Source organism: Pantherophis guttatus, chromosome 6, assembly GCF_059756535.1.
Source record: "Pantherophis guttatus breed Tessera chromosome 6, ASM5975653v1, whole genome shotgun sequence".
In the NCBI taxonomy this organism is placed as follows: Eukaryota; Metazoa; Chordata; class Lepidosauria; order Squamata; family Colubridae; genus Pantherophis; species Pantherophis guttatus.
In genome coordinates, this window is record NC_142068.1 from 54,928,501 (window position 1) to 54,941,587 (window position 13,087).

Here is a 13,087-nt window from a genome sequence, read left to right on the forward strand (position 1 = left end):
GAATCTCAGTTGAAATAGGAAATTTGGTATCCTCCAAAAGTTGGCCCACTCTAGTTTATACAGAGTCATGAAAATATAATTCATATTTCTCATTAAATCTAAACATAACTTGTGAAAAGATACTAGTACGCCGATTGAAATTGTGCAATTTATATTGGTTTTCAAGCTGATTATTATCTTAAAACATAGAGGGTGAAAAAAACAATGGAAAACCTAGATTTTCTTGTTGCAGGGTAAGGCCTGATCACTCAAAGATGGGGAAGGAGAGCCCCCTAGCTGTAGTTCAAAGGGATGTCCTCTTGTTATAATGAAAGAAATCAGGCAAATGAAGGGAACATTATCACTATCAGGTTTCTGATTGCTGTATGTGTTTCTTTTGAATTGTATGACAGAACAGGTATAGCATGGACAAGTTTCTTTTCCAAAGAATAATTTAAAAAAAATAATATGTGTGTTAAAAAGTTTGAAAAAACATAAAGGCAATGCTGCAAAATTACTAGAACATCTAAAATAAGATTGGTAATAATATTAAAACACATTATTTGTTATGACTGCAGTTTTCAGTAAACTGAAATGTTTTAAAGATTGAAATGGTAGATTGTATGTTTCTGGTTTGGACTACAAAATGGAGAGTCATTTTAATGTTTCCATCTACCAGGCAGTCATCACAGGCTATCCATCATTGTTCTTCCTCTTTTCAGCTTTATGATAGAGCGATTTTTAATTCTTCATCTGGATATTCTGTGAAGCAGATCTTACATAAAGCACAAGGTATGAGTTCTGGTAACTCTACATTGTGCTGGACTGAAAAGAAAACAAAGAGCCAGCGGGAAATAACTATTTGCCGGGGAAAAATGGCTCTTTACTCACTGTTTAAATTGCTGAGCCAGAAGGACAAAATGGAGGAATGAAGTTGAAAGATTAATTGTAGTCATCACTGTATGAGTACCTACACTTTCTGGGAAACTGAAACAAAATCTTTATTTCTGGTTCTGCAACAATTAATTTCCTGGGTGCCTAATTTTATTTTTGACATGACATTTTCTGTCTAGTGTCAACAATCTTTGTAGCAATAATAACTCAGGAAAGGACAATTTTCAATTCTAAAGCACATGGCTTCCAAGTAAAACTGGCTTTCTGTGGTCTGGGAAGTAGAAGAGATTTTTTAAATGGCTGAAGCCCATCAATCTGCAACTTGATAATGAAATTTAGATAAATTGCTTCCTTTTTGATTTAGTGGAACATGATCATGCTTGAGACAATACCATTATCTTTTTTACCCTTTTCTCCTTTCTGTTGTTGATTTAACAGCAGAAAGTATTGGTTAGTTATGATAATGCTTCAAAATATCTTTATAAAAGGTAAATTAAATATGGATAGATTGAGGAAGAGCAAGGTGAATAAAGATGACAGTAATTCTCTAGCCTACACTGATTGCTGCATAAATGCTGGAAGGGCTAAATATTTTCTAATAGCAGCCTGAGAAAACATAAACAGAATACACCTGGGAAGGGAATGGATAATGTTTGCAGTTAGTCTCCCTTGCTAGCTATATTAGGCAAGGAATATTCCTGTCCTGAGCCAGATGTGAGAAATAATCAATGAGAAAGCAGCAGAGTGAGAATGAAAATAGAAATAACTTGTCTGCTAATCACCATACACTAGGGTTTGTCATGCTGAAGTTTGTCAGTAAAATCTGGCATACCGCAAAACACTTCTGACTTATTTGGTCAATTCTGGGATTGCTTTCTCTCCTTTAGTAGTACTCTTGTATACATTGATTGATTAGAGACCATAAACAAACAATGCCTACTCAAATATCACCTTACAGGCCAATTATGATTAACAGCCAGTAAACAGCTGTGGTTTTTAAATGGGCTTACATGCATGCATACATACCCATCACACTAGCCTTTTTCAGGGTAAGCAACTTTATACCAAGCTCAGCAAAGGAGTAAGAAATATTGTGACAAGAGATAAAAAGATGGAAACATAGCCAAACTTAGTATACAACAATTTATTCACTGTATCTTTCTATAATTTTAACCATCCTTACTTCCACAGCACATATAGACTGCCTCACACATTGCCTTTTATCTTTTGGGGGGGGAGTAATAAAAAGCAATTTTCTCATTTTGAAGAATTTATAAAGTCCACCAATTGTGATTTTCTTGGCATGGCACAGTCTGCATACAGAAGTTCATGCACATTCATGCTCACAACCAATACACCTCTTTTATTATCACAATGATTCTTTAGATATTTAACAGATAATGTATAACCAAGGAGACATCCCCAAATCTCCCTGCTCAGTGTTGAACCATGCATTCAGTATTCCATCTATTTAACACACACTTTACTTCTATTGTGTACCGTTCTTATTGCATTAAACAAGCATCAGTTCATATACAGAATAGTTTATTCATTGTTCCATGTTCATACCTCATGTTAAGCCACTCCTACCGTCCATTTATGGCCTAAATATAATTTTATTGTAAACTCTTAAATGTCAGCCCTTGATTGTAGTGGCCTTGAAAAACTAAGCACACACACACACACACACACACGCACACACACACCACAACTTTTTGTTTGTAAATACAGTAGACCAGGGATGGGCAACTGTGGCGCCTTTACAACCTGTGGACTTCAACTCCCACAATTGGCTCAGGAATTCTGGGAGTTGAAGTCCACAGGTTGTAAAAGGACCACAGCTGCCCACCCCTGCAGTAGACAGATAGAAATAGCTATTAATATAGTTTTAGAACTTACAGCAGTTTCTGATGTGCTGTATAACTTGGCTTTTTAAAAATTATTATTTGCAAACAGCATAGACCTCATGGTGGTTCAATCACGAGGCAGAATGAGGACATGCAGCACAGAGAAAAGCTAATCCTTCCTCTAATGTCTTTGTTCCTACTACCATAAAAGCCCATCATGTTTATGAAAAACAAAACTGGCACAGAGGAGATACTATTGAAGGAATGGCTTTGCTTTGGGACTGCTTGTGCTCCCTACACTGTTTTTCTGCTGAACTAATGGCTGTTTATAACAGGCTCAGATAACATGTTGAACTATGAGTAAAGTAAGCTTATCTAAAACAAGCCAGGGCTACAAATCATACTTAAGGAGCCATACCTCATCCACAGTCTGACTGAGAGGTGATCTCGGTTTGGAAAAAAGGATAAGCCAAGGCTCACTGCTTTCTGTTTTCGCAGAAAGAGAAGAGCTCACTATAATAATTATTCAGTATAGACATGAACTATTAAAATGCAACTGAAAACATGATGATCTCAGAAGTAGAAAATTTTCCTTTTAAATAAACCAGTTCCTATTTTTTTCAATATAAGAATGCATTACAAGATATGTCTTAATTACCGTAAAACTATTTATCAGGGCTGTCAAAATCTAACAACCATTAGATGGCAGCAAATATTCCACCTTAAATTTTACGTAAACAGCTATAAAACAACAAAAGCCACTTTTGGATGATTTAGAAACAATCACTACAATATTAACATGTTGTTCCTGTTGTTGGATACAGTTTTTGGATTACAGTTGTATTTTACTGTTGGATAGTTTGGATTACAGTTATTGTTTAATTTCTTCTACAGCAGAGGAAGAAAAAGACTTTAATGCTTGGTAATAGGAGAAGGAAGGTTTTCACCATCTTTTCAAGTGCCTGTGGTGAACCCTACTCCATATTGAATTTCCATTTAGGAGTTTCCTAAAAATGGCTTCCTTGAAATATGGGAGTGATGCCAGAAGAATCTGCACCATGTTAGAGACATTACAGGGAAGCAAAACAAATCTAACCACCTCATTCTACTCTTTAATCTTTTTACACAGACAAGAAATGGGGAGCTGATGAAAGTAGTTTTGAGACTCAGTGTAGTGCTAGGGTTAGAGTTTCAATACAAACAACTTTACTATGCTCTTAAACAGGAACAAAAAAAATAATGCTACAATAAAATCTGAGTAAATTTAATACTTGGAAAATGTCACCTGCTTTACTCTCAATATTAGGCAGGTTACTGCTATATATGTTCTCATAGCAATATGAGATAGCAATATGCCAGATGTTACCTGCTAACTGCAAAAAAAATGTTATTTTACAACTAAGCAAGTTTCTTTCTGGACCTTGTCAGCAAGTTTAATAATCAGTATAAAATTCATAAAGATTGGATTAAATAGTTTCGCCAAGCTACTGTTTGATTAGCTCTTTGGCCTTATCTAACCCTACAAATAGCAAATATTCTGGACATATGATCTCTATTTGCTGATAATTCTGTTCCACTTTTGTGACCTATGTTTGCCAGATATTAGACTGAAAAACAACCCAGATGGATTCTCAGCAATGTTAATAAAAAACCTTGCCAAATTTGGTTTTGGATTCTAATCAGCTTGGCTTCTAGGCATAAGGCTACATTTGGAATATGTCTAGGTATTATAAAAAGTGAACCTGACTGGATTTTTAAGAGGTCCAAAACTGGAATATAAGCCTAATTGCACATCATTTAATAATTGTACTGCAACAAATAATTTACTTGTGTCTGGAATGAAGTTTCTTCCCTAAATATAATGGAATCTTAAATTTCTGCAGACTCTTTTTTGCCAAATAATTCAAAGATTCCTAATCTTTTTAGGAAGAGTTACCAATCTGGATGTTTCCCTAGGCATTTGGACCAAGAGGCATTTGGACCAACCGGTTTTTCAAGCAATGCGGGATGGAATTGTTTTTATTGTAAACTGGGGTTGCTTTTTGTGATCTCAGTCATTTGTTACTTGGATTGTTACTCTAATTGTTTTGGTTTTAATTCTTATTCATTGTTCAGAGTCATAGCTTTTAGATGGCTGCCATAGGAATTGTATAAACAAATGAACTCTGCACTTTGATATGGCCCAAGGGCTAATCAATAAATAAATTCATTCATTCTGGTATAAACAAATGAATAAATATTTGAACAATCTATGAATTGTTTTCCCAGATTCCAAAAGGAACATTCCCGGATTCCAATTTTTGCTTCAAATATGGACCTAAATTTAGAGCTATGTGTAATCCTTTTTTAATTATATTTAATTTGATTCTGGGGTGCTAAATTCAAGTTGATGCACAGTGGCATGTAATGTTCAAAGTCCACAGGCATTGTGGCAATCTGTTCTGTATGAAAGGAAAATTGGGAAATCTTAGCCCGTTTGTTGCGCTTACTATTCTTCTGGGTTTGGTACTGAAAACATGCACAGTAATTACCCCATCCATCAATATTCCAAAATATTACTGACAGTTGTGTCACTTCTGCCTTTTAATAATTGTCTTGTCCTGATCTCTCTAATTAATAAGGAACTTGAATTCCTGCACAGGGTTAAAAGATTATTATCTAAATCTTTTAAGGATTCCATCTCCCATTCTTTTGGTGAGGACAAATTATATTCCATTTATTCATAGAGAAGTCATTATTAGTTACTTGGACATTTTTTGTGAATGGGTGTCTACATACAAGATAAAATTGGAACAGACATATTTGTAAATCAGATTTTCAAGAATAGGACTCTTCCTTTTCTTGTATCAGAGTTTTGGATTGGACAGAATTCTGAGTTTCAAGGCTGGAAGATATTTTACTTTCTGAATCCAGGTTTGCAGCAGGAACATGACTCATCCTGATACTCAGTTGAGCTACTGACCCTTTATTCTAGTGATACCGCTATGTAGTTCTCTAGTTGCAATTAACAAATGTCACAGTATGTCTGATTGCTCAAAGAACTAAAGCATAGCTGGATGAATGGAATCTGTGATTCTTCTGGGGGCTGGTTCCTGTGACGCATTAGTTTGACAGCTATCATTTGGAAGAAATGTTTTAGTTGAATCCTCTGTCAGTTTAATTTGCGATTGTAGCTCAGCAGTAAAGGGCAACATTTTGTGATCTACTTAATGCTTTCCTGAAAACGCATTTCTAGCTACATCTTCTGTCAGTTGGTTCTCGTTATCTGAAATACTATATTAAAGTCTTAGAACTGACAAAAGTTTCATCCACAATCATGTTGGAAGTTTATGGAGAAGGTATGGAGCCAGTAAGGCAGAGTATCATAGTGGTTGGGTTTAGGTCTCTCTGTGGCAAAGTTCCCACATTCTGTTATGCCAGCAACAATACCAGTGGTGGCTTCCTCCCGGTTCGGCCCAGTTCGGCTGAGCCGGTAGCAGTGACAATATGACATCACCGAACCGCTTCTCTTTGTTTGGGATCTGGGCCTTCCCACCCACCCCCTGCATTATTCTTACCTTTTATTTGGCCCCGCCCTCAATCTATTCGCTGCCTCCCAAGTCCCAGCTGATCAGCTAGAAGGAAAAAAACTGTTTAAACTCTTGCCATGGGGCTTCAACGGGCTGCCCTACAGCTGATCAGTGTTAAAAGGCAGTGTGGTGGTATACCAGTGCGCTCGAAAAACAAATGGGTAGATTGGTGCTTTCAAAAACAAATGGGTAGATCAGTACAGCTCTGCAAGCAGTTAAAAGCCTGGTAGACCAGTACCTCTGCTAACTCCTAAAGAATTGTCACATGACCATCAAACCATGCCCATAAAATAAGCCACACCCACAGAACCCATAGTAAAAAATGTTAGAACCCACCCCTGAACGATACTGATTTGCAATGTACCTTACTCCATAAAATATTTCCTTAAAAATCTGGGAGAAATTGAAATTTCTCTGAGTTCTTTGTTTGTTTGTTTGTTTGTTTGTTTATTGTATTTATATACCGCCCTACTCCTGAAGAACTCAGGGCGGTGAACAGCCACAAAATAAAACACATAAATACAAAAATTTAAAAGCAGAATAAAACGGAATTAAACAATTTGGCCCAAGACAGATTTAAAACACCCCAGTAATCTAAAACAGATTAAAATTTACATTAAAAAGAAAAAAGGGAAAAGATTAGGCCAGGCCAGCTTGATGGAATAGAAAGGTCTTGAGAGCGTGATGGAAGGTGTGCAGATCCGGGATCCTCCGTATCTCCGGGGGGAGCTCGTTCCAGATAGTAGGTGCCCCCACAGAGAAGGCCCTCCCCCTAGGGGCCACCAGTCAACACTATTTGGCTGACGGCACCTGGAGGAGCCCCTCTCTATGAGAACATACCAGCCAGTGGGAGGCTATTTGTGGTAGCAGGCAGTCCCGTAAGTAACCAAGTCCTAAGCCATGGAGCGCTCTAAAGGTGGTAACCAGAACCTTGAAGCGCACCTGGAAGACCATGGGGAGCCAGTGCAGCTCGCGCAGGAGAGGTGTTACATGGGAGCGCCATGTCGCTCCCATAACCACCCACACGGCTGCACTCTGCGCCAGTTGGAGCCTCCGGGTGCTCCTCAAGGGGAGCCCCATGTAGACAGCATTACAATAGTCCAGACGGGAGGTAACGAGGGCATGAGTGACTGTGTGTAAGCAGTCCCGATCCAGAAAGGGACACAACTGGTGAATCAGGCAAACCTGGTGAAAAATCCTTCTGGTCACGGCCGTCAAATGTTCTTCTAAAGACAGCCATGAATCCAGGAGGACACCCAAGTTGCGAGCCCTCTCCGTGGGGGCCAATAATTCGCCCCCAATAGTCAGTGATGACGTCAACTGACTATATCGGGACGTTGGAAACCACAGCCACTCGGTCTTGGATGGGTTGAGCCTGAGCCTGTTTCTCCCCATCCAGATCCGCACGGCCTCCAGGCACCAGGACATCACTTCAAGGGCATCGTTGGGGTGGTCTGGGGTGGAGATGTACAGCTGAATGTCTTCGGCATACTGGTGGTACTTCACCCCGAAACCATGGATGATCTCGCCCAGCGGCTTTACATAAATGTTGAACAAAAGGGGCGAGAGGACCCTTATGGCACCCCACATATGAGGTGCCTTGGGGTCGACCTCTGCCCCCCTGCCAACACAGACTGCAACCGGTCAGAGAGAAAGGAGGAGAACCACCGCAACACAGTGCCCCCCACCCCTAACTCTTCCAACCGGTGCAGCATGATACATGGTCGATGGTATCAAAAACCGCTGAGAGGTCTAATAGGAGCAACTCCTGTCCTGAGCCCTCCAGAGATCATCAACCAACGCGACCAATGCCGTTTCCGTGCTGTACCCAGACCTGAAGCCCGACTGGAACGGATCCAGATACGTCGTTTCATCCAGGTGCTGGGGGAGCTGTCGCGCAACCACACTCTCGACAACCTTTGCCACAAAGCGAAGGTTGGAGACCAGACGATAATTAGCCAACACTGATGGGTCCAGGGAAGGCGTCTTGAGGAGACCCCTCACCACCGCTTCTTTCAAGGCGGCGGGGAAGTCACCCTCACCCAATGAAGCATTTATAATCCCCTGGAGCCAGCCCCGCGTCACCTCCCGGGAAGCCAGCACTAACCTGGAGGGACACGGGTCCAACAAACATGTGGTCGTGTTCAATCTGCCCAGAATCCTGTCCACGTCATCAGGAGTCACAGGATCAAACTCATCCCAGATAACATTCTTAAGACCTGCCTCAGTCATCCCCCCTGAAACTACCCAGTCGGAGTCCAAGTCTTCCCGAATCTGAGTGATTTTGTCATGCAGATACTGAACAAAGTCTTTGGCTCTACCCTCCAAGGGGTCCTCCCGCGCTTCCTGGTGGAGCAGGGAGTGGATCACCCTAAACAGGGCAGCCAGGTGGTTATCTGATGACACAATAAGAGCAGCAATATAAGTACATTTTGCTGCTTTTATTGCCACTAGGTAATTCTTAATATGAGATCTTACCAGTGTCCGGTCGGATTCAGAAAGACTGGCCGTCCAACTACTCTCTAGGCATCTTTTCCAGCGCTTCATCTCCTTTAGCTCCTCGGTAAACCAAGGAGCCAAATGAGATCGGCGCCGTATCAGAGGCCACAAAGGCACGACCCGATCCAGAGCTCCAGCGGCCGCCCTATCCCAGGCGGCCACTAGGTCTCCAGTCGAGACGCGTGCCAGAGCCTCAGGGAATCGCCCAAGCTCCATCTGGAACCTATCAGGCTCCATCAGGCGCCTGGGGCGGAACCATCTTACCGGCTCTGCCTCCCTGCGGTGGGGTGCAGCGGTTTGAAGGTCAAGGCGAAGGAGAGAGTGATCCGACCATGACAAGGGCTCAGTGACTATATTCCCTATCTCAAGATCACTCACCCACTGTCGAGAGACAAAAACCAGGTCCAGCGTGTTTCCCCCTGTGTGAGTAGGGTCATGAATTAACTGGGTCAGGTCCATAGCTTTACATTAGGGTGTTTTTTTTTCACTTGGTATGGCTGAAGATTCAAGTCTTTTCTTTGTGAAGCTATTGTATTATTACTATGAGAGGTAATGGTATTGGCTGTATGCCCAGAAACTCCAGTTGAATTAGCTTTTATCTCTATACACATTGAACAAAGAATGTGAGGCTAATGTAAAACCCATGGGTCAAATCCCTATTCATCCAAAAAGTTTACTGGATGATTTTAGAGTTCTACCTGACCTACCTCAGAAAGCAATTGTGAAGTTAAAAAGCAGAAAGAGAGGAACCCTGCAGTCTCCATTTTTAAACATTTTCCTTTACTGGTCAGTAATAACTTAGTTTGTAGAGGACTTGCAAGGAGTAACAATAAAGCTGATATAATCAATAAGTAACAAAATGGAGGACAAGATATGGATAAATAAATGGAGTTGGGGAAATAATTGGGAGTAGATATGTGTGAATTGATGTATTAAGAATAAATGTGTCCATTTGTAAATGAATGAATCAATCTGGATGACATGCATTTTTGTGAGAGAACAAAAGATAACACAAAAGTAAAGCAGTGACAAAATACAGACCTTAAGATAATTGTCTATTCTGCTATCTTCAATTTAGGCTTTGTCAGATGTATTCAGCAACAGTTTTCATAATTCCCTTCCAACACTACCCACAAAGGGTGGAAATTAAGAGAACATTTTTAATAAAATGTTTAGGCAGAAATGTAGTTACAATTTTCCCTCTATTATAATTTAATGATGGATACTGTTTTAAAATAATAACCATCAGATGATAATCCTTTAGGTACTGCTAATTTTTTAAAAAACAGAACACAATTATATATACAGTTTTCCACTTACAACCATGATTGGGACTGAAATTTCCATTGCTAAGTGACAGTGACCTAAAGTGAGACGTCATGTGACCACATTGCTTAGTGACAGAAATCCCAGAATTTCCTGCTTTCTGTCTTTAACCGTGAATTCAGATGTTAAGTGAGTACTCACCCTAATCCAAGCCATTCCAGGTTTGATCCCTCCAGCCCCAAGCCTCAGTAAGATAAGACACAGCCTTTGATTCTCCCCCATCCCCATTTTTGACCTCCTCCTACCATACACTCCACCACCCTAGTTGCCATTTGCTATCTTCTTGATCATGTTTCTAAAGGGCATGCCCCCACTCTGCCCTTTGCACCAAGAAGCCCCCTTTCCCCACACTGCGGGGCTGAATTGGGGGTGGGTGTCCTGGTGTGCCATGGATCTCTGGCTGTTGCTTGCTTGCTTTTCATGGTGTCCTAGATTGGGGCTTTTTGACACATCACCATAAGTAGAAGCAAAAGTAAGGCATGGGTCTTAAGTTCTTTTATTTAGTGCCAATGTAACTTCCAACGGTTGCTGAATGAATGGCCGTAAGTAGGGGACTACTTGCACAGTGTATGGGAGATATGTTTTCAACTATCACATTATTATGTTCAAGTTCATCATTAGATTTATCCACCCATTTCCACAGCTTCTTTTCCAAGTAGTGGGAAAAATAAAATTTGATATCAAGAAGGCTCTACAGGCAACATGGTGGAAAGATTAGTTCCAGTGTCCCCATGGCATCCCCTTATGTTCCCAAGATGACTCACTGTAGAATTAAAAACATTTTCCCATTGGGTATGGTGGAATAAAGGCTTTCTTTATTTTCTTTCTTTGAGCAGGAAAATCTATTCTGCACATTTCAGGATGACTCTGATAAGGAATTTAGTTTGAAAATCAGGTAACTCAAAAAATGTAGTAGGATTGCTTTGGTTCTTATTATTTAAGATAGAATGGTGAAAAACGTTTAACGTTCTTCCATTATGGTGTTAAAATTTTCCTTTTTTAAAAAAAAGTTACCTTTAATGGTGTTTTAACATGCATTCAGATAATGATTAAAAACATCTCAGAAGTTCATTAAGAGGCAGCTTCTATGAAATGAAATAAAAAAATAAAGAATATGAAATATATATATATATATATATATATATATATATATATATATATATATATATATATATATATATATATATTAGATTTATATGCCGCCCTTCTCCGGAGACTCAGGGCGGCTTACAATGCGTTAAGCAATAGCCTTCATACTTTTGTATATTTTATACAAAGTCAGCTTATTGCCCCCACAACTGGGTCCTCAATTTCTTAGAACAACAGAACAAAGGGAACTACAAAAGTAACAAAAACACGATAATCTAAAATCGATTGTTATTCTATTGCTCAAATACGTACTGATTTGGGAAAAATAGAGTTAAAAAGCTAGATTAACTATACTTTAATTAAAAATATATATTCAAACTAATGAGCTTTCAAATTAGAATTGATTTCTTGCAAGGGATTAGCACACAAATTAATTTGAAAAGGAAAAGCATGCCAAACCTTGCAAAACAAATCAGTCAGCTGAATGCTGAATAGCTGCTCCAAACAATGCATGGCTCAGAATAGTTTAATATAAATACGGTATCTCAAAATCTCATAATCATTAATATGTATATGAGATAGAGCTACTGATTCATTAAAACAGATACATTGTTTGACATGGATGTACACATTCAATAAAGCATATAATTCCAGTATTACTACTAAGGCCCCAAAATGAATGTGTAGCTGCTAAGAAAATTCAACACACTTGCTGTATAAATGTTAAATGAAGTATTGCATTACATATTTCAATGATTTTGCTTTTTTCTACTTTCTGTATTTCTATACATGTAGTAAGACAAATACTTAAGAAATTAAGGAATCTATCTATCTATCTATCTATCTATCTATCTATCTTATCCATCCATCCATCCATCCATCCATCCACACATCCATAAACATATGCACATACACACACATTCATATACAGAATTATGCATAATATTCAAATACTAAGTAGTTTGTATGCAGTCTCAAATAATTTAGTCTAGCATCAAAGATACTACTTATTTAACATTACTGGTCATTCATTTCAGGCTGGCACAAAAGGCAGTGAAACAGATGGAAGCCTTATCATGAGAAATGTATAAATATATCCAGCATAATCAATCAACACATTATGCTAATCATGATGTGAAAGCCATTAATGTGAGACAGCAATACTTTAAAAATTTTGAACAATTACTGTGTATCCCAAAGATGCTTTTTCAAGAGGCAACTGGTCTTTCTTGTCCAGTTACTGTGTATCCTTCTAAATTGTTGGTGATGGTTCCTTTTTTTTTTTTAAAGAACAACTGTGTACCAGGCCCTGGAGTAAATTTAGAAATTAAGCAAGTGGTTGGAAAGGTTTAAGAAGCAAAATGCATACTTTCTATGCATGAATTATGATTCATACTCAGCTTCATATCATATGACATCTAATATATAGAGTGACCTTAACTTTTCTTTTTCATTGACTTTGCAAAACTTTCCACTATGTATTAGCATAAAATATACTAATCAATTGTGGACAGCTTCTTTTTAAAAATTACATAGCTCCAGTGAGTTAGCAAAAAAAGTCACAGAAAAAAAATTTATACCATCTTCACTGCTAATTCCACTATTGAATTCTTTTTTATTTGAAGAATGTCAAATGAGGAGATAACAGGGATTATTGTATGTATGAATGATTGTAGTTTTCTCTGCACTTCATGAACATTTATCTTGATGTATCAAGACAGCGCTAAAGAAATCAGGCATGGACTAGTTCTGATAGAATTTTTGAGTATCCTATTTAATTCCACTGACAGAAACTTCAATAAACTATAAGCCGCATGTACTCTGCAGTATAATTCATTCTTTTGACAGTACTTGTACATCTGTTAAGGGTTGATGCACCAAAGA